General features: G+C 36.4%; 1 long non-coding RNA gene across 1 annotated transcript; it reads right to left on the minus strand.

The window, feature by feature from the left end:
* Positions 1-5,030: 5,030 nt before the first annotated feature.
* Positions 5,031-22,468, minus strand: LOC128861448 (uncharacterized). The gene is made up of 2 exons (XR_008454376.1): positions 22,105-22,468; positions 5,031-5,741 (listed from the first exon to the last, which is right to left on the minus strand). It is a non-coding gene; the product is annotated as an uncharacterized LOC128861448 (long non-coding RNA).
* Between the last annotated feature and the right edge of the window lie 2,003 nt (positions 22,469-24,471).

The raw sequence follows: 24,471 nt of genomic DNA on the forward strand, positions 1-24,471 counted from the left end.
GTTTGGAGCTGCTTCTCCGAAAAAGCATTTGGCGTATTAATTGTATTTACCGCCAATTCGAATGCAGGTTGAGTGAATTGAAGGACCAATAGCATTATTACCGCAAGCTGCGAAGATATTTGGAAGAGCTAGCGAAGCTTGGATTTTACAGAACACAACGATCCCAAGCATCGAAGCCGAAGAGATTAAAATGTTGGATCGGCCTTCACAGTTGATTGATGCCAAACCTATTAAAAATGTTTGAGGAATAGTTAAGTAAACACTAGAAAGGAAAGCCAATATGGACGGTCAAACAGTTATCAAGCCGAATTTTGCTGATTTATAGCAGATTTCGTAAAAATTTACATAAAAATGAACACAAAGTATGACTCGAAGATGTCCATACAATGCAGTTTGCTTGAATCGAATTGGTCAAACATAATTGCGGTATAATTCGAGCAAGAAACTTGCAGTTCTCTTAACATTTGCTTCGAAAAACTTGATCAGAAGACACTCAAGTGGAGATTACAGCAATGGAAGCTCCAAATACTGTTTGCAAAGAGGGCAGTTTAATGCATTTAAAGGATTCCATCATCGATTGTATATTTCGGCAACTCTTTTATCGCCCGGTATATTGATTTGGTCAGCAAAAAGTATTCCCAAAAACAAAGACTATAAACTCTATTTCGAGAATTGGTTTTCGTCGGTAAGCCTTCGTATCTTCCTAAAGAAATGGTTATATTTGCAACAGGTACTGTGCGTAAAACTTTAATAAGGAAATTGTCATTGCATTGCATTGCTTTCGGATAATGCGGATATGCAAGATCGGCTTTAACAACCACGCTGTTAGTTCTGCCTTTTCCAAATTGGATGAAGAAACAAAGCGAGGACAAAACGGAGTACCTCCTGTCATAAAACAAGCAGTCGGCGCACTCGCGTATCGGTACCCATGTCACTGTTGATAGTTATGTTTTCAAGGAACCAGCATTAACACCAATAACAATGTCAACATTGAAATCCAATGTAGAATCTCTTCTGCCAACAAGTGCTAATTTAAACTTAGTCGCTTGGAGTGTTTGATAGAAAGATACTGCGGAAGATTTTTAGACCGTTGCACGGTAGTGACGGCGAGTATCACAGGTGATGGAACAGTCACCTGCATGAGCTTTACGGCGACATAGACATAGCACAGCGACATAGACATGTCATCCGAATAGATACAAACGCTCCGGCCCTGAAAGTATTTGATGCGGTACCAGTTGGAGGTAGCAAAGGAAGAGGAAGACGTTCTTTATGTTTGAAAGATCAGGTGGAAAGAGAACTTGGCTTCAATTAATGTGTGCAACTGTCGTCAATAAGCACGGGAAAGAAGCGCCTGCCGCACTTTGTTGAATGCAGTCGCCTCGCCAATCAAGAAAAAGAAGAAGGGATTGCTTTCAAATGCTGAACTAAAAGAAAGGGGAAAAAGATCTTTTGACATGAGATGTGAAACGAATTATAATCTTGCGTGTATATTTGAAATGGTTTGACAAATGTATAGACCATAGATCTGTTTAGGTTGCAAACGTCGGAATTTAAACAGGAAAGCCTTTATTGACGTTCGCCTGTCGTTCCAAGGCCTGCGATTGTGGTGTCCTATATCAAGTCGGAAGAGAAGGGAAAAAGTTGAAGAGGCGGGAAAAAATTTGGGGACGAAAGGCTTAAATATAGATTGTTTATCTAAATTATATGTTGTCGGTTTTATGTGTAGACGCGATTTGGTGATGTCTAGGTTATACCTTGATTCGTAGTTTTGTGTGTCGGGATTTCGTTATATGCCTGCATCAGCATATAAAATCAGAGAAGCTCACTGTGCTAAATCTTTACAGTTAAATATATAAATGTATAAGTTGAATAGCCGTGGTGAAAAGAATTCCGAACAACAGACAGGAATTAACTGATGTACTGACGTTACTTGAGATGTGACAGTTTTGTTTACGACAGGGGTCGGCAAAAACTGAGATAGTGTCGAGGATATAGGAAAAAAGCAACGCAGCCATCTGAACATCGACTGTTTGGACGAGCGTAGGAATACGTGTGAAATGAGCTGGCGGAATTCTGAATCAAAGTTGTTCGCACCATTTTTGGCTCGGAGGGCCGAACCTTGCAATCTATGATCCTTATTAAATATCGTTTTTGAAAGCACACCACCATGCGGCACCTCTAGTTTAATTCGTCTCAGCTTATTTGGTCTCCATATTTTACTAATTACTGTCGACCGCTCAGATAAAGTGAAGTAGACCAGATGAGGGAGGGAAGCGTTTTCAATGGCTTCAAGTTTGCTGCGTAAAACCTTATACTGCGTATTGGCTCTTACTTATTTATATTATTTATTAATCTAAACATATTCATAATGTGGGCATAAATTTACATATGTACAATACATATTTTGCATGAATAGAGGTATATTTCAATTTATTTATGGGTATCTGCTAAGTTCCGTGAAGTTCGTGTCGAGTTGAGAACTCTGATTTCTTAATTTCATGCGAATCTATAAAAGTAATTAGTAACGCATAATGTGCACGCCAAATGCCAGCAAATTCAGACCAGCTTAACGCACACATACACATGTATGTATGTATGAGTATGCAATACAATCCTCTGCAATGCAATTAGTGCGCGCTTTTGGTTTTATTTTACATGTATTGGTATATACGAAATGTATTATATACTTATATATATATATAAATATACATACATATGTATGTATACTTATGTTTGTTTCCCTTGTACATCTGTACAGTTTTTATTACTTTTGCTCAAATTGATTTATTTAATTTATTTTGTTTAATCCGTCTTAATTCCTATTTTTCTTCTTTGCTCCTTAATTTAATGTAGTATTTTTTACTTTTTTAGTTTTCTTTGTTTTCATTTCTTTATGATTTAATGAATTTTTGTTTATTTCTTCTAAGAAATTTATTATTATGGGTATATGATGAAGCAATAAACCATTGGCAGCTGTGCGCTTTGTCCGCCTGTCTTTGCGTGTATCTCAGCCACATCTGCAGTAACTACTAACATATGCATGTATGTATGTATGTATTGTATTCATTGAATTTATGTATGTTGTCTGTGTGGCATCGTGGATTTGTGGCATAATCCTTTCGAATTGTTTAGAGACTCATCAGCGCACTCATCAACATATTGGCCGGGGTTGTGTGCCTCTGCTGATTTTTCTTTTAATATTGTTGGTATTTTTATTAGCTTCATTATTACGTTCATTTATTTATTTTTGCTTGTCTATGTATGAGTATGCTTTTGAATTTGATTAAAGCAATTTATTATTTAATGCTTTAAATCATTCAAACCAAAGCGAAAGAGTTATAACAATTATTATGAATCAATGCGATGGCTTCACGATTTGATGTATGAGCTGTACGCTTAGTGATGAAAGATTCATTAAAATAATTCTTAAATCAATAGACAAGACACGAACTAATATATATGGTATCAGAAATGTACCATTTTACTTTTATCCAGAAATATATTACCAGCAACACAAGTTGCAAATTCAAAAAAAAAAAAAAACAAAAAAAAAACTAATTGACTTGCAACACTTGAGTGTTATTTGCTACATACATATATGTATATGTAAAATTTACACTTGATGATTGAATGTGATATTAGAAAACTAGAAAGAAAGTAGAACGGTTTATTGTTATTATAGCTAAACAGATTTTTTTCAGTTTTGAATTCAATTTCCTATACACAATTAATGCAACAATTTTACATCACCTGTTCCTTTATATATATTTATATATGGGTAAGACTCCGTCAGAAAATATGCGATTTGCAAGTGGTCTTTCGATTTCTTTGAAACTTTGGGAAATATTAGTTCTAGGTAAGATACATTCGAGCCTAAAAGGATTTTGAAAAATTTTCAAAATTGAGTCATCTACGCCATGTTGAAAATCGGGACCGTGTTTTTTTCAAAAATCAATATTTCTTGAACCGTTGGATGGATTTCAATGCAATTTACAGACAATATAGAAACAAATAAGTATTATGTCAAAAAAAAAATTTCGAAATTTTGACCAAAAAAAAGTCAAACAAATTTTTTGAATCAATTTTTAGTTGATTTGGCCAGTTTTTTAGATTTTCTGTTATACACGTAACGATTCCTTATGATTTAACCTTTATTTTGAAAAAAAAAATGTTATGGTGTCTATAATAGTTCTCGAGATATTGCGATTTTAGTGGAAGCGCGCACCGTGAAGTTCGCGGTTACGCAGCGCGGGAGTAGAAAAACGCGCACAGACCTGCAGCAGTCTGCTCCAGTCACTTCATACAGGAACACATAACGCAGCGCGCATTGCACACCTGTTACCTAAACCGTGCGTGCGCGCTTCCACTAAAATCGCTATATCTCGAGAACTATTATAGACACCATAAAATTTTTTTTTTTCAAAATAAAGGTTAAATCATAAGGAATCGTTACGTGTATAACAGAAAATCTAAAAAACTGGCCAAATCAACTAAAAATTGATTCAAAAAATTTGTTTGACTTTTTTTTGGTCAAAATTTCGAAATTTTTTTTTTGACATAATACTTATTTGTTTCTATATTGTCTGTAAATTGCATTGAAATCCATCCAACGGTTCAAGAAATATTGATTTTTGAAAAAAACACGGTCCCGATTTTCAACATGGCGTAGATGACTCAATTTTGAAAATTTTTCAAAATCCTTTTAGGCTCGAATGTATCTTACCTAGAACTAATATTTCCCAAAGTTTCAAAGAAATCGAAAGACCACTTGCAAATCTCATATTTTCTGACGGAGTCTTACCCATATGCATATAATTGCATCCTTACACTTAAACCCTTACACGCTTACAGCCTGTTTTTGGTATTTGGTTGATCTCCTAGTTCTATTTAAACGTTCGGCTTAGAAGGTATTTTTAACAAAATTTTACGAAAAATCGAATTTCTATGAAAATGACATCTTCTGGTTCCTTTTTTGGTCTTCAAAATAGAGAGTCTTTCAAGAAACACGCCGAGAAGTTGTTTTAAGATCAAACATAACAAAAATTTTAATTCTTTCAGGTTTGACTATTTTTATTCAATGTATGTACGTTTACAGGTAAAGTACGCCAAACAGTGGATGAATCCTTAATTGTTGAAAACGTAGAGATATCGATATTGAAGGTTCTTCAGTAACACTTTGCTCTGCAGCAGTTATATTTTCAATAAAATACCCAGTTTTTGGTTCACGATTTGATTTTCTTCCAAATTTCAGATCTCATATAGCCTTATCAAAATAGCTGTTTTAAGGGTAGATCTACCGTTACGAATTTACGTTTATTCGCAAATTGTGTTCAAAATAATTTGAAACTTTTCGAGGCGAGTCAGCCATAGTAACCTACTTAACAAGTTGGGTTCAATTGGTTTTCACCCTAGCTTACTTAAGTGATTTGAATCTTATCACACTGGTAGAACTCAGTTCGTTCGTATAAATAATACAACATCTGATGCCATCAAAGTTACCTCAGGTGTATCTCAAGGTAACCATTTCGGGACACTGCCGTTTTTAATCTTTGTTGATGATATTCCAGACGCTTTTTTGACATCGCGTTGTCTGGTCTATGTAGATGACTTATAGAGGACGCAGGACTGATTGGAGGCACGGTGTAATGATAACTCCTTACCTCTTAATAATGGTAAGTGCCAACACTTGTCCTTAAGTAGACGCTTGATTTCGGTTACAAGTTGGGCACTCACCAAATCTGAAAAGAAAAATTTGAAAATGAGAAAGAATGAATAAATAATATGTGTAATATAGTTTAAGATTTAATAAGTGCATTGATACGATTAATTATATATATATATACAGGGTGCGCCACCTTTCATGTCGGTATGAAAACATTGAATAACTTAAAAAAAAAAAACTTTTGCGAGTTGCTCCTACTATTTGTGTTGTGCGTCTTGATGTTGTTCCACAAATTTCTATAGTTTCAAGCCGATTCCGAACGGCAGATATTTTTATGACGAGCTTTTTGCATGGCAGAAATACACTCGTAGATGTGCCATTGCCTGCCGAGGGGCAACCGCTATTAGAAAAATGTTTTCTTCATTTTGGTGTTTCACGGAGATTCGAATCCGAACCGTACTCACACGCCAAACCATTCGGCTACGGCGGCCGCCATAAGACTAATTACTATTAGTTAATTGCCATTGATAATAAAAAAACCCTCACAGATGAACTTTCGTATCAAAAGCGTCCTACACAAGCACCCTTTTTGGGTGATGTTTTCCACCAATGGTAGTATATACAATATATAACTTTTTTACAATAAATCAAAGTGTCTACAATAGTAGTGCATGTAGCATGACTTTTACAGGGTCAAGTCTGAGAAATTTCTACTTACCAAATCATCAAGATGCTGCACAGTAAGAGTGTCGAAGTGACTGTGAGTTTTTGAATTCCTGTAAATGGCATACCTCATTTTAAACGACCGTTACGTCGTCTTACCCCCGCAGAAACATTCAATATTTACTTTTTATGTTTTTGAACTGCATAAAGATATAAACTTACCACTTGAATGGCAATTTGGCACTCTCTGATTATAAACAAATTGAATGGTGCGCTTTTTCTTTGAAAGTAAAATAGTTGTGCTTTTATTGTCCACCCGTCAAGTGCGTTTTTTCAATTTTCCAAATATCATATAATTAGTATCAGATTTGAAAAATGTATGACTTCCCACCAAAAAACGGTACCGAGTTTAAGACGGCGGTATACCGCCTTAGTATTTAACTTGCATCGCAACCGAACACACTAATGCCCATCCTTGTAATGCATTAATATGCATCAAACGTTAGATTTAAGGCCACAATATCTAAATATCATACTTATACACCCAATAAAAAAGTCAGGCGCAATTAAACTCAAAATAAAAGACATTAAATTAATTTTTTTCGATCTCAATTATGTGCTTGTAGTAATAAATTTATTATACGTGCATAATTGATGGGTTTTTACTAATTTTTTGCTGTTGTTACTTTGCCAACCCGATTAATAACGAGTTGCTGACAAATCATAAATACAGGTATGAAAGTGTGTAAGTGCATATATACATATATACATATGTATATGCATGCGTGTGCAATAGTAGCTAACATAGATAGTTAATGTTAATGCTTTTGTTGTTGTGTTAGTCATTTAACATTAAGATAAATCAGAAAAATGCGACGAGTTGCTACCAAATGGGCAAACTAATTTATTGCCAAAAGGAAGGAGAGCTAAAATTTAATAAATAAACTTATGCTTACTAAGCCATGCATATGTATAAGAAATTATTAATACGTACACACACATACATATACATATTCGAGTATGTGTAGGATTAAAAGACAGATGGCAAAATGTGGCAGTTGGCGTGGTTTCTTGCCACTTACTTATAAGCTCATTTATTTGTTCTTTGTATGACAGAATTGAGACTGTCGAAAATCTTACAAAGGGCCAAATAACTTTGCTAAGATTTCCAAGGATACCTGGTAAGAGATGGCGAGAGGTGGCAACAATTAAAAGCCTTTCTCCTAGCTAACCTCTATAATTTTCGTGCTCTCAAAAGTGAACGTGCCACTGTCGTGTTTAGTTGGAAAAATAGTGGATATTTCCTTCAGCATTCCTTGAAATAATAAGCGTTTCCAAATTGGTCAATAGCGAGTTTAAATGATTCCCGCGGGTCGTCTTACTACATGAAAAAGGTATGAAAATGTATAACAAGTGGTTTAATACGGGTCCTTGCAGGCTTCCTGAAGGTCAAAGTATTGGTCAACGGTTATTAACTTCAAGTTCTTGCTGATCCTCGTGAAAGAATACGGAAAAAATTACACAAATTTTGGAAAGACAAGGCAGGAGATTTTTCTCCAAGTACAGCAACTTAGGCAGAAATTGCTTTATATGCCTGTAAACGTATGCTTGGAAGAAGATGGGGTCTTCAACCTAAGCATACATTATGGCTGTATAAGGCGGTTATACGACCTATTTTATCGTATGGTTCGGTAGTTTGGTGGAAAGCTCTAGGGAGAGAGTACAATTCATATTACTCGGCAGAATACAAAAATCAGCCTGTGCAATAACGGTCGGTGCAATCAGATCATGTCCTAGAGAGGCTATACAGATGGCAGTACGAGGCTTAAAATTGAAACAATTAATTGCGGCTTCCTTATACCCGCAGTGTCTTCCAGGCGGAAGTACTGGCAATTGGGGAAGCATGTAGGCCACTAATGGCAGATTTCTCATTTAAGGGCAATATCGCTATTCTTTCGGATAGCCAGGCTGCAATCCAGGCACTGAGTTCGGCTACTACAACCTCTAAAGTGGTGGAACAAAGTAGTAATAGCCTCACCACCTTGAGTGAAAACCATAAAGTTACTGGGACATTGAAGATAACGAAAAAGCAGATGAACTGGCAAGAGGGTGATCTGCCATGAATCACGGTCTTGCAGAATCGGTATTCACACCATTAGATAGAGTGAAGAATATAATTTCCCTAAAATACCTCCGAATCGCGGATTGTAGATGGAAGGACCAGACGAAATGCAAAATTAGCAGAACGTTATGGCCCACCTATAACCTCAAGCAATCGTCGACATTGATAAACATAAAACGAGGGGACGCCTGTAGACTAACGGCAGTCATAACTGGCTTCTGGTCTATCGGAGAACAAGAAGCCAAAATGGGTATCCCTCACAATACATACTGTCACAGTTGTAAAGAACTGGAGAAAAAGGAAACAATCTTTCATTTCCTCTGTGAATGCCCTGTCCTATGGAGGGACTGAATGTTAACCCTGGGCCAGCCACTGTTCGAGATTCTCGAACAACTGTCTGGCTTAGACGTCAACAACCTAATAAGGTTCTTAAGCCGCACAGACTGGATATAGTCATGCTGTAAATAACCGTTAAACAAGTTAGTGACGAGGATGTGGCAACAAAATGGTACGGAAGAGCTAGTTGGATTCCAGAAGAATTACCACTTTAACCAACCAACAGTAACTTCGCATCATACCATCGTATTCGTTAGGTAACCCGCTGTATGCCTTCTAGCTGTATGTCAAAAGGAAATACTTAAAAATGAACGAACTTTGATAACGTTGCAGCTTCGAAAGATAAAGCGGATCGTATCCAGGACGTTGTCTGATAGGAAATCACTCAATGAGATTATGCATGATTTCTGCTCTAGCTGTATGAATGAGGAGAAGTTAAAAATAAAATGCAACACCTTTTTTGTACATACCCGGCTCTAGCCAGAAGCAGGAACCGATGTTTAAGATAATATTTCACTTAAGGTATCAACAACCATTTACGCTTTGCCCAAAGCTGTGGATGGTTCAATCTGGAAGGGGAATGTAGCCCAGCCCTTATGGCTCACAACGAATCCATTTCATGGTCTAAGTGGGATCGCTGTTCCTATGTGCAGTGCGGCTGCCACACCTAACCTAATCTAAGATAAGATAAGAGTTTATTAATATTTATCACAGATTTCGGTTTTTTTAAAGAAAAAACTGCTATGAAAAACCTCCACTTTACAACTTACAAGCTGATGTTAATCTGTACGCATTTAAGTACCACGGCCTAGTTGCACACCATGCAAGTTCCGATCCTAGCAGATTGTCCGAAAAATTGCAACGAATTTTAAATCTTTTAGTAAAATTCTGTATTTGTTCTGACAAAATCTTAGTTTTTGACTCCTCATGAAACTTTATGATGGAGAAGTCCCATGGGCGTAACAGATAGGTATGAATCAGTAAGCACGTGCTTTTCTTTTACGGTTCATTATGTTAAGAGCTGATAGTCGAAATGGCAGGCTGTCAGACATAATGCACCACAAATAACTGACGAAAACAGTTCGTTTTTAGTTAATGGAAAAATGTCGCGATTTTAATGACAAGTACAATTTATATCCTTTTCCTTTCATTCTGTTTACATATATTCATTCTTCGCATGTAGTTATCCATGTTATGTCTCAGTAGGCCGAAGACAATGGTTTCGATAGGAAGGTTACTCCTGCAATATAACCCATGAAACAATGACCCTATTGCGAACGAAGTTTCCAAATATTTTATAATGGATGCAGAACTGCATAGGATTTACATTGCGTAGGAAATTGGAAATTGTGTTCTTAAACTTCAACTGCACTTTTACGTTACTTTGCCTGCAGCCTGCCTATTACAAATTCATACAGTCACACAGGACACTATACATACATATGTACCCACCACAAAAATGTAGTTAACTTCCTAGCCGTGGAATGTTGCAAGCAACATGCATTTACCTTGCCGTGAAATGTTGCTAGCAAACTCTAATTTAGCAAGTCAAATTTATAAGCATCTCCCCAGAAGCAATTGACAAATTTTGTTAAAAAGAGCGTTTTTAAACAAATTAACATATATATATTGTATAATATATTGACACAAAAAAATATAAAGAAGATTCACTTGCTATGTTCTCGGAGTATTCGAACTCAGGTACTTCACTCGCAAACGAACTGTTAGTTTGAAATGTGTAAAAAAATTTTGCTCGCATGTTGCGCGGTGTTTTTACAGCGTGAACTGAGTACTTCTTCGCCGTGAGATACATATGAACTTTCACGGCTATGCAATTTGTATGAATTTTGATAGCCATTTCACATGAAACGCGAAATTAGTAAAATGCTTAATCGAAGTTATCTCTCTATTTACATTTGCAGCGAAATATCTGCTTAAATAAGCAACGAATTGTCCCAATAGTTCCGCGTAGGCCTAGTATTTACATATGAAACACATATTAGGCCTTTTATTTTCACCAAGCGTTAGCATGTGGCGAATTGATGAAGCAACTGGTATAAATTAAATGTTATACAAAGAAAGATATATGAGGCTGCTCCATGCCTCAGTTTTGTTTTGATGGACGAAGTTTTTTCCAATAATAGGTGTAACAGGTGAATTGATTGCGCTATCGAGAGATGATTAACGATTCTTTATGGTCTAAATTGTATGGTATTGATCTGTACAACGTTTATTTTCAATAAGACGGCGTAACGTGCCGCACAAGTAGCGAAACCATTGGGCGCAAACAGCCCAGGGTCGATTCAACACTTCAAAGATGGAATTCGTGAGGCTATCGAGGACATAGGGCAGCCACTTCGCAATTCGGTTATGGAAAATTTCATGAAAAGGATATTGTTCTGTAAGCGTGGTCGTGGTGGTCATTTGCCTGATGTTGTTTTTCACTATTAACGGCACACCTTCCTCTTTATAATGAAATAAACATCCGATCATTTATATTAAAATATAACAGTTTTCTTTGAATATCAAAATAACACCTGTTATTGGAAAATCCTTTATAAAGGAAATTCGCATTGGAGAGCGAAATCAAATACTAAGATTAAGAAAAGAGGAGATTTTTAGAATTTCTTCGCTAAAACTGCTGGTCACGATAAAGCAATAGTGCAAGCAAAATTAGAAAACATTTTTGAGTCAAAAACCATAAGCAAGCAAACGTAAGAGTGATCATCTGCCGAGATAAAAAAAACATTTATAAGCGCAATTAGTAAAAGAAACGGTTCGAATTCGCGTTACAATATGCCGACAAATCAACTGATTTCTGGACAAATGAGTTGTTTAGTGATGAGATTAAACTCAATTTGCAATCGAAAAACTTTAACCCAACTGCGAGTCTCAGTGGTGGTATGGAGCTATATGTCCGCGAATGGGGTCGGCAAATTGCATTTTGTAGAAACAACTATGGAACTCTTTGTATACTTCGACATTCTGAAAAGGAATTTGAAATAGTCAGTATGCAGTATAACAACAATCGGAAGTATAGTAAAGGAATGGTTGCTTTATAATGAGCCGAAACAACTCCATTCGCATGAAATGGAACGAATTAGAACGCCGAATACGCAAAATAGCTTAGCAAAAAACGGAAACTAACGGATAGTCTGGAGAACGAATGGAACTACCTAACATCCGAAACAACAAATATTTTTGAGTGCAAAATCGATTAAGGGCAGCAGCAGAGACAAAGGGACGCCCAACTAGATACTAGCTAAATAATTCGCATTTACCATAATTAAATTTAAGTATTTTTGAAGTGAAACTTCTTAGGCGTCGATGGACGAGTGAGAATGGAGAGTAAATTTCAAGATCATGCAACGTTTTGGGCATTTTCGTTCCGCGAGAGAGAAAAAAGATATAATGTAGAGGAAAAGGAGAGAGAGAGCTATACCTTATATATCTCTTAGATACACTTTAGGCTATTTTTCCTGAGTTTTTTCTTGTGGTAGCTAATTTCTAGTGAGAAATAACACTGCCTACTTTTTGGCGCTTGTTTGTTGGTGCAAACTTGTAGGAAATATATTTTTGGCGTTATATTTCCTTGGTGCCTACTTTTTGGCGCTTATTTCCGTTTAATAAAGTGCTATCCATTTCGGCGTCGAATTTATTGGTATTGCCTTGTGGTAATTTGTGCCGTTGCTGTGGTCCTGGAATCGCTGCATTTATGCGGGTGATAAACGCTCGGAGTTGTGCGCGTTGTTGCCACGGTTTGTGTCCGGCGTTTACCTGCACCAGTCGACCCTTCTCCGTTTTTTGTAAATTTTGTCTATTTGTATTCTCTGCAAATAATGTGAATTTATTTAGATATATATTATTTCTCTCTCTCTCTCATTCTCTCTCGGGTCTCTCCCTCTTCTTTTTCTGCCTTGAAAGTTTCACTTCTGTTATGTGTACTACGCTACACGCACGTTTTATTTTATAGAGTGCGTTCACATTTCTGTGCTGTGCATACATTTTTTCTTTTTTGGTATTTTTTATATATAAAATTTTAAAATATTTCATTTTAAATTTCATTACCGGAGTAAATATATTTTTCTTACTTACTGTAGCTGTATTTAAAAAAACACATGTTGAACAATAACAGCTGACCGGTCTGAGTACCACAAATTTACTCCAATTAATCTATGTACATACATACATATGTATGTAAGTGAAAAAAATAGTGACAAAACATTTGCAGCCACGTTTATAGCATGATTAAATGCATATTAAACTTAAAGCTTGTTTTTCTCTGGCTTCATTCAGAATTAAATTAAAAATCTTATTTACGCCAAATGTAGGGTATCGAAAAAACGGAAACTTTAATCAATTAAATAAAATATCTTGCAAATGTGCCAAGTTAAAAGAAATTAATTGAAAAACAACAAAACAAAATCCACAGAGACAATCGTACAAAACATGGAATGCTGCCTCGCTGCATTGCAGTGGTAAATATTTGATTTATTGCAATGAAAGCAACAATAACGAAACCAAGAAGAAGGCACGAGAAAAGGAATATCGCTCAAGCAACAGCATCCCCAGTGCATTTATTAACAAACCAAATGAAAAACAAGAATGCTCTGCTCGAATTAAAATAAATAAATAAATGAGGATATATAAAAAATGATAAATGAAAGGCGAAGTGAAATAAAACAGAAACGTTACAAAAACTCGCGCCGGAAATATAAATTAAAACTATAAATAAATAATTTTTTAATATGAGTATACATACGTATACATACATAGTATGTGTGTACTCGTAAACACTTCGCAAGACCGAAAGACGATGACTCAGTAGCAGATGCAGCATCGAAAATGTTACTGCACCTTTGCCGCTAAGGCCTTACAAGAGAGCAAAGCATTGAATTGGAAGCAAAGGTGCCTATACTAAGTATACATACCCTGTAGGAAAACCTGAATTAGTGAGTCAACTTTCTGGTTCAGAACTAATGTGTAGAATTTCGCAATCCAGGTCGCAAGTAGAGACCTCTATCGTCAAAGTTCGTCACTGTCCAAACAGTTAAGCTAAAATTCCACAACAAATCTCACGGCGGTGGACTTTCAGCATGGCATACAGTTGATATACCTATGTGTATATTATGACTTAGCAAAGCGCTGAGGTGGTATGGCTACCTGTATGCTAGGTATGAAGTTTTAAATGTGTGTTGTGTGTGTGGCGTTATTCGATGACGAATCTGCTGACGTTATAAGTTTCTGGTATGAATCCGGCTGAAAGTAGATGAGGTAGTTTTTCGAATCCAACAAAACAGTTATTAAGCATTTGAAGTTTTATAAGTTATTGACTGCAAAAATTTGAATACAATGCTTGCAGCATTTAATAATGTATAAAAAAACCAAATTCGTCGAATTTTCTCCTGGCTTGGAATGATCAAAGGGTTGAATTTATTTATAGATCGACCTATCAAAAAGAGAATACATCGGGAGGCAATGAACACTTGACACAGTGGTATCGCTCTATTATCTGTATTAAGAACTGAAGTAACTTGAACCGCTTATGGTTCTCATGGCGATATTATTGGATTTTCCTGCAGGGTGTACACGAAATGAAGAAATAACTATCATATGTGCGCCAAGGATACATACTGTGTATAATTATTGAAAACACATACCCACATATTTATGTACGTACATACAAGCGTAGAAATCACCATTAAAAAAGTTAGTTGCACAAAGAGAATTGTGGTTGAGAGTGGTTTTACGAAATCAATTAATCCTTTTCTTAAAGTTATAGTACCGCATTCTGTACGACAAAAGTTCGGATTAAGCATATAATTAAACCGTCAGATTTGGAATATTTAAGTATATAATATTAACGAAAGACAAATAATTGTCCAGCTAGGGGCTGAATGCGTCTACTTAATTCCAAATAATATTAATTCATCTTGAATACCACATTCTTTATCTTAGCCTTAGAAAGAGAAATGTTTGAGAAATAGTTCTTATACATATTAGCTACCATTCGGCACACGAATCAGTATTTGATAGGCAGCTTCAAAGCTCTTTTTCAGCCTGAACCCCTGTGGTAAGAACTTTGGTTTCGACGAGGCGGTTTCATATGTCATACTACTTCTTGATACATATTTTGTTGAAGGAACTGTTCGGTCGGTAAATTTACCTCCCGAATCATGTCTTCTGAGACCTACTGAATCTTCCCGTATAAAAAAGGATGCACCCTGTATTAAACGCCTGTCGAAATTCAATCTGGACTCGGAGATACATACACAGTATTTATGCCAGATGCATATGCTTTCAGTTTTTTTTTTTTATTAAGCGATTAAACTTATCCTAAGAAACAATGAGTGCCACAAGATTAAACAAATCTTGACACTACAAGAACCCATTACAATTGCGTTAGTCGTATTAAACATCAAATTGAAAACTTATAAAACGTAAGATTTCTGTGAAGAACCAATTAAAAATCACCTCTGATTAGTCAATTTACAGAAGGTCGCTAAAAATGACAAAGCTCACCTTTCTTCGGCGCTAAACAATAAATTAATGGTACAATGTCGTTAAGGCAATCGGCTCCTAAGTGTTCTTGAATGGTAAAAAGTGGTATTAGTTATGATGACACTACTTTAAAGGTTCCATCGATATCGTACAATATATTTTGGATCTTGACAGAAATCGTATGTTATCGATGTATGACGTCACGGCCATCACTGACATCACCAGACTTTTTGAAGAATTGTAAAAACAGTATTTCACAGTGCTTATTGCAATATGCGAATAAAATTATTTGACATGGTTTTGAGCCTTTCTTCTAAGGGAAATGTTGGTTCTACCAACATTGGTAGCTTTGGGATCGTGATTGTGCTCCGAAGGTGAATTGACTATGGCAAGTTCCCCAGTATCATACAATACATTAAGGACCAGTACACTCTTAAATGTCTTCTTTATCCACATAATTATTCATAGTTGTGAACTAGACATCTATAGTGTACAAACAGACAAATATACTTTGTTTATAATATTTAGTAAAAAAGATATTCAAAAACAAAATTTATGATTAATTTTGCGTCACTTTTGTCATTAATTTTATATTCATGATTGTGAATCTCCCCATGTTGAATAAGTAGATAAATATTTCATTTTTATATTTTGGTCTGCGTTAATTATATATTTATTTACTTCTACGAAAATTGCAACAAAAGCACTTTATTATTAATTATCATCTACGAATTTGAAAATTGAATGGCGTGGACTCCCCAGTATTTTCTCCGTCTATTGTACTGGGGCCAAAACCTTTTCGAAATATCAGATGAGGAAATGGAGCTCGATTTTTTCTGAGAAATAAGTCGTGCAATTCTCCTTTAGCAACAGTCAGGGGGATGCCGATGACCGGGTAGGGGATCTCTGAGATCAATTCAGACCCCTTCCTGGCAAGCTCATGAGTGTCAATGTCTCCTATGTCCTGGACCACAGATTAGAAAAATGTTACCTTCACAGCCAAGCGATTTGATCTCCTCCTGGCAGAAGTTGATTAGTTTGAATCTACTCCATGGTGTCATCAGAGCCTAGGCACGGCTTGACTATTGGGAAAATGCATATTCCCTCTTTGCATGCCGGCAAGATCGCAAAGAAAAACACTAGCAATATTCGCCGGTTTTAAGGAAAAAAATAAATTCGCTGATTTAGAGAGAACCCCTTTTCTGACTCCCGATTCTATCTTGAAGTCGTCAGTGAAAACAGAGAGACCAGCTTCGGTGCAGATTTTCCTCTCGTCCAATCTTACCTACTTGGAAAGATTGCTCTGGCTCAACCCTCAACTTCCCGCTTTCGGATAGAGATTTGTCCGAAGAATACAGTATGAACTGCCTAAAAATGCTATCATGTCCCTTGAAAGATTGTTCCAGTGGCCAACTTTCTTTAGTCTGATTGCAGCTTGAGCAGCGATAGCAATAAAGTAAAAGTCGATGAAAAGTAAGAGCAAAATGGCATTCGGGAAAGCACTGGGATAAGTTCTACATACTTCAGGGTTGCCAATACATGCACTCTCCCAGTTTACTGATATTATAGCCCTTCCGAAGAGCTTCCCACCAAACTAAGCATCCATATGCTTAAATAGGCAGAACCACTACGTTATATATCCACAGCACGAAATGCGGCTTGAGTCACCTTTTTTTTTCTTAACATAGATTTGCATAATAGGCTATACTCTCCTCCTTTACCCGATTGTCAATGTGTAGCTTCCAATGGAGTTTGGAGTCAAGTATCACTCCAAGATACCTAACTTCCGATGAGAGCGAGAGAACGTTGTTTAATTTGGAAAGTCTAAAGGGTGGAGGTTTATATTTTCGGGTAAAAAGCACCAGTTTCGTTTTGTCAGAACTTCGTCAGTAGCCACAGGATAGCAACAGGAAACAGAAAGTAGGAGGATACAAAAAAGAGAAAATCGCGAGACTTTATATTTTGTCTGGATTGTGGCTTCTCTGGATTATGTATGATTGGGATTTAATTGTTTATGGATTATGTTTTGAATATTTTGTGTATTGGGATTTCGTCATCATCCCATATTTTCGTTATATATTATATCAATATACCTTCTGCTCAAATATGAACGAGACGTTATCAATAAAACGGTCCGCGGATGACATATGGCAAAAATAAATTTTTTGTTTTTTGGTAGGACTGTTATAAGCTTACATGGCAAATTTCAGCGTGATATGTCACATAGTTTGTTTTCTGTGCTATTGTCTCAAAATGTTTTCCACGGAGCGGCAACTTGAGCTTGGGAAACAGGAAAAATAATCGCGAACAAGATGTGATGTGTGAGCTGGTGCATTATCGTGATGCAAGAACCATGACTTGTTGTCCCACAATTCCTTCCTTTTAAGACGAATGTTCTCGCGCAAACGCTTTAAAACGTCTAAATAATATTCAGCGTTAACCGATTTTGCGATTTGTGCGATTTTCAAGCACAATTTCCTTTACTTTTCCGATGTTTTCGTCGTTTACTGATGTTGCTGGACGACGTTCATGAGGCAAGTTTTCAACCGATGTACGGCCCTCTTTGAACGATTTGTACCACTTTAAAACACGTGCACGCGATAGAGCAGAGTCTCCATAGGTTGTCTGCAACATTTTTAAGGCGTCTGACGCCAAAATTTTGTTGGAATAACAAAATTTCAAACAAATTCTTTGTTCAACTTGAATTTCCATCGTTAAATTCGAAGAACACAATCGAGCTTGACTTGTTTACAGTAGCACAGAAAACAAACTATGTGACATATCTCGCTGAAATTTGCCATGTAAGCTTATAACAGTCCTACCAAAAAACAAAAAATTTATTTTTGCCATATGTCATCCACGGACCGTTTTATTGATAACGTCTCGTTCATATTTGAGCAGAAGGTATAATGAGATGACATTTTTTCGAGAAAAGAAAACTCTTTAAGTTATCCGTTATTCCTTTGATGAAATTAAGATGGCACACCCTGTGCCTTTATTTCTTTGTATATGTGTATTAAAAATTGTAATGAAGAATACCTAGTTTCTAATATTTTCTAAGCACTCATCCCCCCTATGTCTGAATGTGAGAGTGAGAAATATGTATGTACTTCCAGTGAAATCTCGATCCTAGAATTATTATGATATGTACATCTATATGCATACATATGTACTGTGGATTATCAAGCCACTTGCACCGAGTTGAAGTTTGGGCGCTGACAAGTTGCCCGCCTGCCTGTCTGCCACAAACTTCGAACGGGCGTCACGACGACTGTTTGGCAGGCGAGCTATCAGTCAGCCAGCCAACAGAGGTTGTTACACCATATTTTACCTACGTGCTAAATAAATGCTAAGCCCTCAGTTTTGTTTTTCGAGATAATTTATTTTCTTTTCAATCACTCTTTTTTGCTCTAGTATTTTCGCATTTGGTTTTAATTAATTTATTTTGCGCCCATTTTTATTAATGTTGAATTCATTTCAGTTGCCTGGCTTCATGTACACACATACATACATGCATATAGTCTCACATTCGTAGATTCAAGTATTTAATAGATTCCGAGTGTTTTTCTTTGTTTTCCTGTCGGTGGATGATGTACATGCCCGCACATACACACACACACACTTGAGAGTGTATGCATTCATCATCTGCTTGTGTTTACAACCGCGATCGGCGCGAATGACTGACTGATCGCGGCAACTTTAGAGAAATATGACGTTGCAGCAGCAGCCACCTCAGAGCGCTAGCGTAATTACAGTGTATGTTTGTTTGTATTTCGCTCAATTCTAGCATGCGCATGGAATTGAAATCGAAAAAGCAAGGGAAGAATGCAATTGCACCATCTTTTTCGCAGTCATGATCTTCCAGATCTGCCACAACTTCAAATGTGCTGCCTGCTGCTTGCAACATACAAATTGACACCATCTCTTCGAACCCCGCCGTACTTTTATCGCTTTGAACTCTGGATCGGACGTCCTAACGCTTTTGACTTGATTGCAATCGGCACTTTTTATTTCAATTTGCATATAAATAAACAATCATGCATGCATACAAACGTGTATACATACATATTTATAAAGTGTCCCTTGCACTCTTCCCTTTTCTGCCGTTCAAAACATTTTTCCTCACTCTACCTACTTACTGCCCAGTTTGCTGCTGCTGCTGCGTGATTAATGCCACAACTTATTGTAAATATTTACATGAAAATTTCCTCAACATCTTCCTGCAACATTTGAGTTGCAAGCGTTTATTCCCTTGCTTATTATTTGCATTGCGGCAACTTTGTTGTTGCACACGTTTGATGTTTCAGTTGTATTCTTGTACCGATTCACATACATACATACCATATGTATATATGTATGCATGCACATATGTATATACAAATATTCGTACGTGGCGAGACCCCATAAAAGGTTGCTAAAATGCCATAAAGAATTTGTGGCAGCCGCTGAGCAGCAGCGGGCAGACAAACAGACGAACGGACCATCGAAGGAAATACACAGTTACGCACATACTACTTATACTCGTACATACATTCATATTCGTACAAACGTATCGGCAAAAGCCGCATCTGGTGGCAGAAGTCAATTGCGCGGCGTGATCGGATTTGAAGAAAATTTAGCGACGTCTTATGGCCCAGAAATCAATGCGAATCAGGCAGTACAACAACAATAACGGCAAATGTTGCCTCAAGTCAGCGAGCAATTAGCGCAAAATCTGCTACTTGGAGTGATTGCCTGCCGGTCGGTCGTGCGGCCATGTCCTATCTCAAGAAAAGCGAAGTGAGCACGCATGCGAATAGGCGTACATATTAGTATATAGGTATAGGCGTACAGATAAACAATCACACACAAATACATATTATACACATACAATGTGTACTTTCATACCACTCTGTACGAGCATGTACATATATATGTATGTATGTATATGTGTAAAAGGGGAATAACAAAAGTTCGGTTCGGTACAAGCAAAATACCAATGGTAATTTCTGCTGACTGTTCTAACAGAGCCGATAAACTAAAGAGTATTTCAAAAGGACGCCCGAATGAAGTAGTGAATAATTCATTATTTCTAAAGGGACATTTCGCCCCCCATAACTGCTTAATGCGATAAATTTGCTAGTTCTAAAGTAATGAGCGTGCAGTAAAAATCAATTATTATCAAATATTTCCCAAGTTGTTATACCAGTGAACAAAACCATACTTTAGCAAGACTTTAAATGTATTAGACTTTTGTGGGATATAAAGTGAGCTATAATGTTGGAGATTAATTAATTAATTCTCTTTCTTTTCTTTATATTTTTTATTTCGAAACAACTACCCGGAAATAGTACCGCAGCTCATCTTTTTCGGATTCTCCATAAAGTTTTCGAAGCTGGTTCTAGTATTAAGTATTGCTTATTTACAGAGGAACACCAGCTTTTTCTCAAGGCAAAAAATTGACGTCATCGCGAAATCTTGATTGATTTTTAAGTCTTACTTGAAGTTGCACGGATCATTAACTCTTATAATTTATTGAGTTGCTGAACGTTCTATTTTCATATATATTTGAAGAAAATATTGGGTCTCTTTTAGACCATTAGTTTAAATTTGATTAACTTCTCGTGTTTACGTTTTCTTATAGCCAAAACGATCTCTGTACGTATATTCTAGGTACTATTTTGGTATTCAAGTACACTTCCTTAGCCATAATATTCAGGGTCAGTCTTAGACATTCGTCGATGGTACACTTCAGTATGTCATGACTTGAAGATTTTTGGTGATGATTGCGAAATTCGCATTTCTCGTATAAAATTCCGGCCTGGAATCTCCGAAAATGCTCGATACGTTCTCAAGCAATGATGCATTCGAACCAAATGCTATTTGGCACACTCACTAATATTCTGCTTTCGATTCACCAATCAACCTTCGAGTAGTGAATAAAATAAAAAAATCACTGGAATCTAGCACATATATTGGCTGGCAGTACTGTAAGATATTTTTTTAACATCTCGCAAAAGAAAAAATTCAAACTATTTCTTGTAATTAAAGAAAAGCAATCAATATCTAACAATAAATCTAAATCATTTCAAAATACACGAATGGACAACGAACGATTACATTTGGTAAGAATAAGCATAATCCGTAAAATATCCCAACTTAAGCGGAATTTTTTAGCGAGCAGAGAGAAGTGGTGAATCGAAAGTGCCTAATATTTCCACTTCTATAAGATTACACCGAAATCCGTGAAGAAGGGTTAATCGGATATTTTGCTGACATCCCAGTCGAATTTTTAAGAAGTTATTCCTTGTAGCTTTGCATTTTCTTATCTCTCTTGTTGGTTCTTCACAGGGAAACTTAACGTGAAGTATCCAACTTTTTTATTTATTTATAAAATATGTACGAGCATATTCGCTGCCAACTACTATAAGTGAGCGAACCTTTATTAGTCCCCTTATGACATTTATTGTATATGTACATATTTATGTATCTATGCCAGCGCGCACATTGACTTTGACTATCCGCGGTAATGCCGTCGGCAATATTTGTCCTCTGGTGCTTCGCTCCAAGCTCCTCAGCGAGCAGCGTTGAGCTGCTGCTTCTGATTTTCCCTTTCGCTCTCAATGCTGGGTACCTGTTTGTAACTATGTATTACTGTATGTATAATCATTGCTACAAATTGGAAATTGTCCTTATTGCTTTTGTAAGCCCGGCAAGTCAATCACTTATCCATACATATTTGGGATGTATGTGTGCATACAATGTAATAGCATACGAGTATGTATGGGGATATGTTCACTTGTGAGTTTATTCGCTTTTTTAACATAGATTTTCACACCTTTATTTAATTTTTCATGTCGCACATTGTTATTGTTGTTGCTGCCGGTGTAATTTCTTTTTATACTTCTTTGCTTTTGTTTTGAACAGAAATATTACAACTAATTTATTTCCATGCAGGTTCCTGGTGTCTTTTTTCATAATTCTGTTATTTATTCTTACACTCGACTCTTTGTTAGATTTACGATTTCTTACAAAAGTACCTACATACATATGTATACGTAGTTACATATAATAAAAATTATATATTTTCTTTTATGTGGTTATTTTCCAACACAAATTTTTTCGGTATTTTATGGCATCCGCCAGACGCACAGTTCGTACAACTTATTACATTTATTTATTGCACTTTAGCATAACTTTTATGTTTTATGTATTAGTTCTAGAGCATTTTGCTACAATTTAATGGCGGGTAGAGTTGCCATGTAGCTAACAGTAAATGCCTTCGTTGATTTCTAATATACAATTTAAATACATAAAATTTTTAGGTGATATAACTAGACTTGGCAGTGTCTACCATTCGGTAGTGCGTACATCTGCCCTTCGAAGGCGGTATATATTGTAGAAAAGCATCAAGACGTACATCACAATTATGAGGAGAAGATGTTTCTTACTATCTTCATCTACACATCTTAGGAAGATGGCTGCTATGTAATTGAAGTAATAGTAGAAAAGTAGATACTGGTAAGATTCTGAGACAAAACTTCAAAATATTATCTATGTAAGTTCCTTGTTTGGAATGCTGAACATGATACTACTTAGATTGGTTAGATTAATAAAAAATAAAAAAATAAAAATAAATAATTGGCGCGTACACTTCTGTTAGGTGTTTGGCCGAGCTCCTCCTCCTCTTTGTGGTGTGCGTCTTGGTTTTGTTCAACAAATGGAGAGACCTACAGTTTTAAGTCGACTCCGAACGGCAGATATTTTTATGAGGAGCTTTTTCATGGCAGAAATACACTCGGAGGTTTGTCATTGCCTGCCGAGGGGCGACCGCTATTAGAAAAATGTTTTTATTAATTTTGCTTTTACCGAGATTCGAACCAACGACCTCTCTATGAATTCCGAATGGGAATCATGCACCAACCCATTCGGCTACGGCGGCCGCCATAAAAAATATATTATATAATTACAAGTGTGTCAGAAACCTCAATGAGGAGAGTGTAGGGCTCAAGAGCAACATGTTAAACAACTTTTTTAATTGGATACCCTCGTATCGACTATCCACTCATTCATTTGTCTGATTTCATTGTGTATAAAACAAGAAAAATTATAGCATCTTGATCTTTCTGCAGAAAGCAGCACTAATTAACCCTTTGCGGTCTTATTAAATTCGGACATGGCTGTCATGCTGGTCGGAATTAATTTCCGTTGAAAGACCAGTGATACATAACTTTTAAGATTATGAAGCATAAATAAGATTTCTTAATTCTATGTATTCATTATTCAGTATGAAATTATTATGTTACCTTGCCGTGGTGGGTGAGAGTAGACGTACGACCCGAAGGGGATAATGCAAGTACATAATTTCCGGGAAGATTAAGTTCCGATCTAAAAAGCATTGCTGATATTTCAGCGACTCCACGCGACTTTAGAGGTACGAATGCAGAGATGTGTGGTTGTTATACAGCATGTTGGGCTGTGCATCCAAACTACGGTACTTAGGTAAATATAAATAATGCGGTTATTTTGAGACTGTTCAACGCTTAAGATTATCATATGGCCTTTTTCGGATAATTCATTGAAGAACTACTTTTCAGAGAATATTTTGATGATTAGTAGCCTAAAATTTAATTAGTAGCCTTAGTAAAATATTTCTGCAAACTTTGTTTATACTTAGCCACAGTAGCGCTGCCTAGTGGAAATTTAAAAGAAGTGATAGCCATCGCAATCTCATCATAAAACACCCGATGTTCATATTGTTACAATCGCGAAGTTTTGCGAACCGATTGGTAACAATAGCGAACGAGAGACCAAAACAAAAACGAGAAACAAAAACAACAGAACTCGTCGAGGTACGAGCTGCTAGATCTAGAAATTATGATAGTTATTAAGCTCATGTATATCGGCCGAAGTGCATGTGCATGGGGTATTCAGTACGAAATTAAACTTGAGAGCGAATAATCGAAAAGTAATAGAGTGATTTATTCTTAAGCTGAAAGTGTACATTTAGAAGTAAAGTTTTGGAAATAAAGTAAAGCAAGTGTGTTGCCATTAATTTGTGTATTTTATTCAACAATCCAGTGCTCGAACTCAGACAGTTATTGTAACAGGATTATTTGCATTTTATCGTAAGAAAATTCGTAACAATATGTTGTTAATGTTTCGAACCAGTCGAGTATTGGGGCTTCATTGTGTCATACGTATA

The sequence above is a fragment of the Anastrepha ludens genome, chromosome 4 (genome assembly GCF_028408465.1).
Source record: "Anastrepha ludens isolate Willacy chromosome 4, idAnaLude1.1, whole genome shotgun sequence".
Taxonomy (NCBI): Eukaryota; Metazoa; Arthropoda; class Insecta; order Diptera; family Tephritidae; genus Anastrepha; species Anastrepha ludens.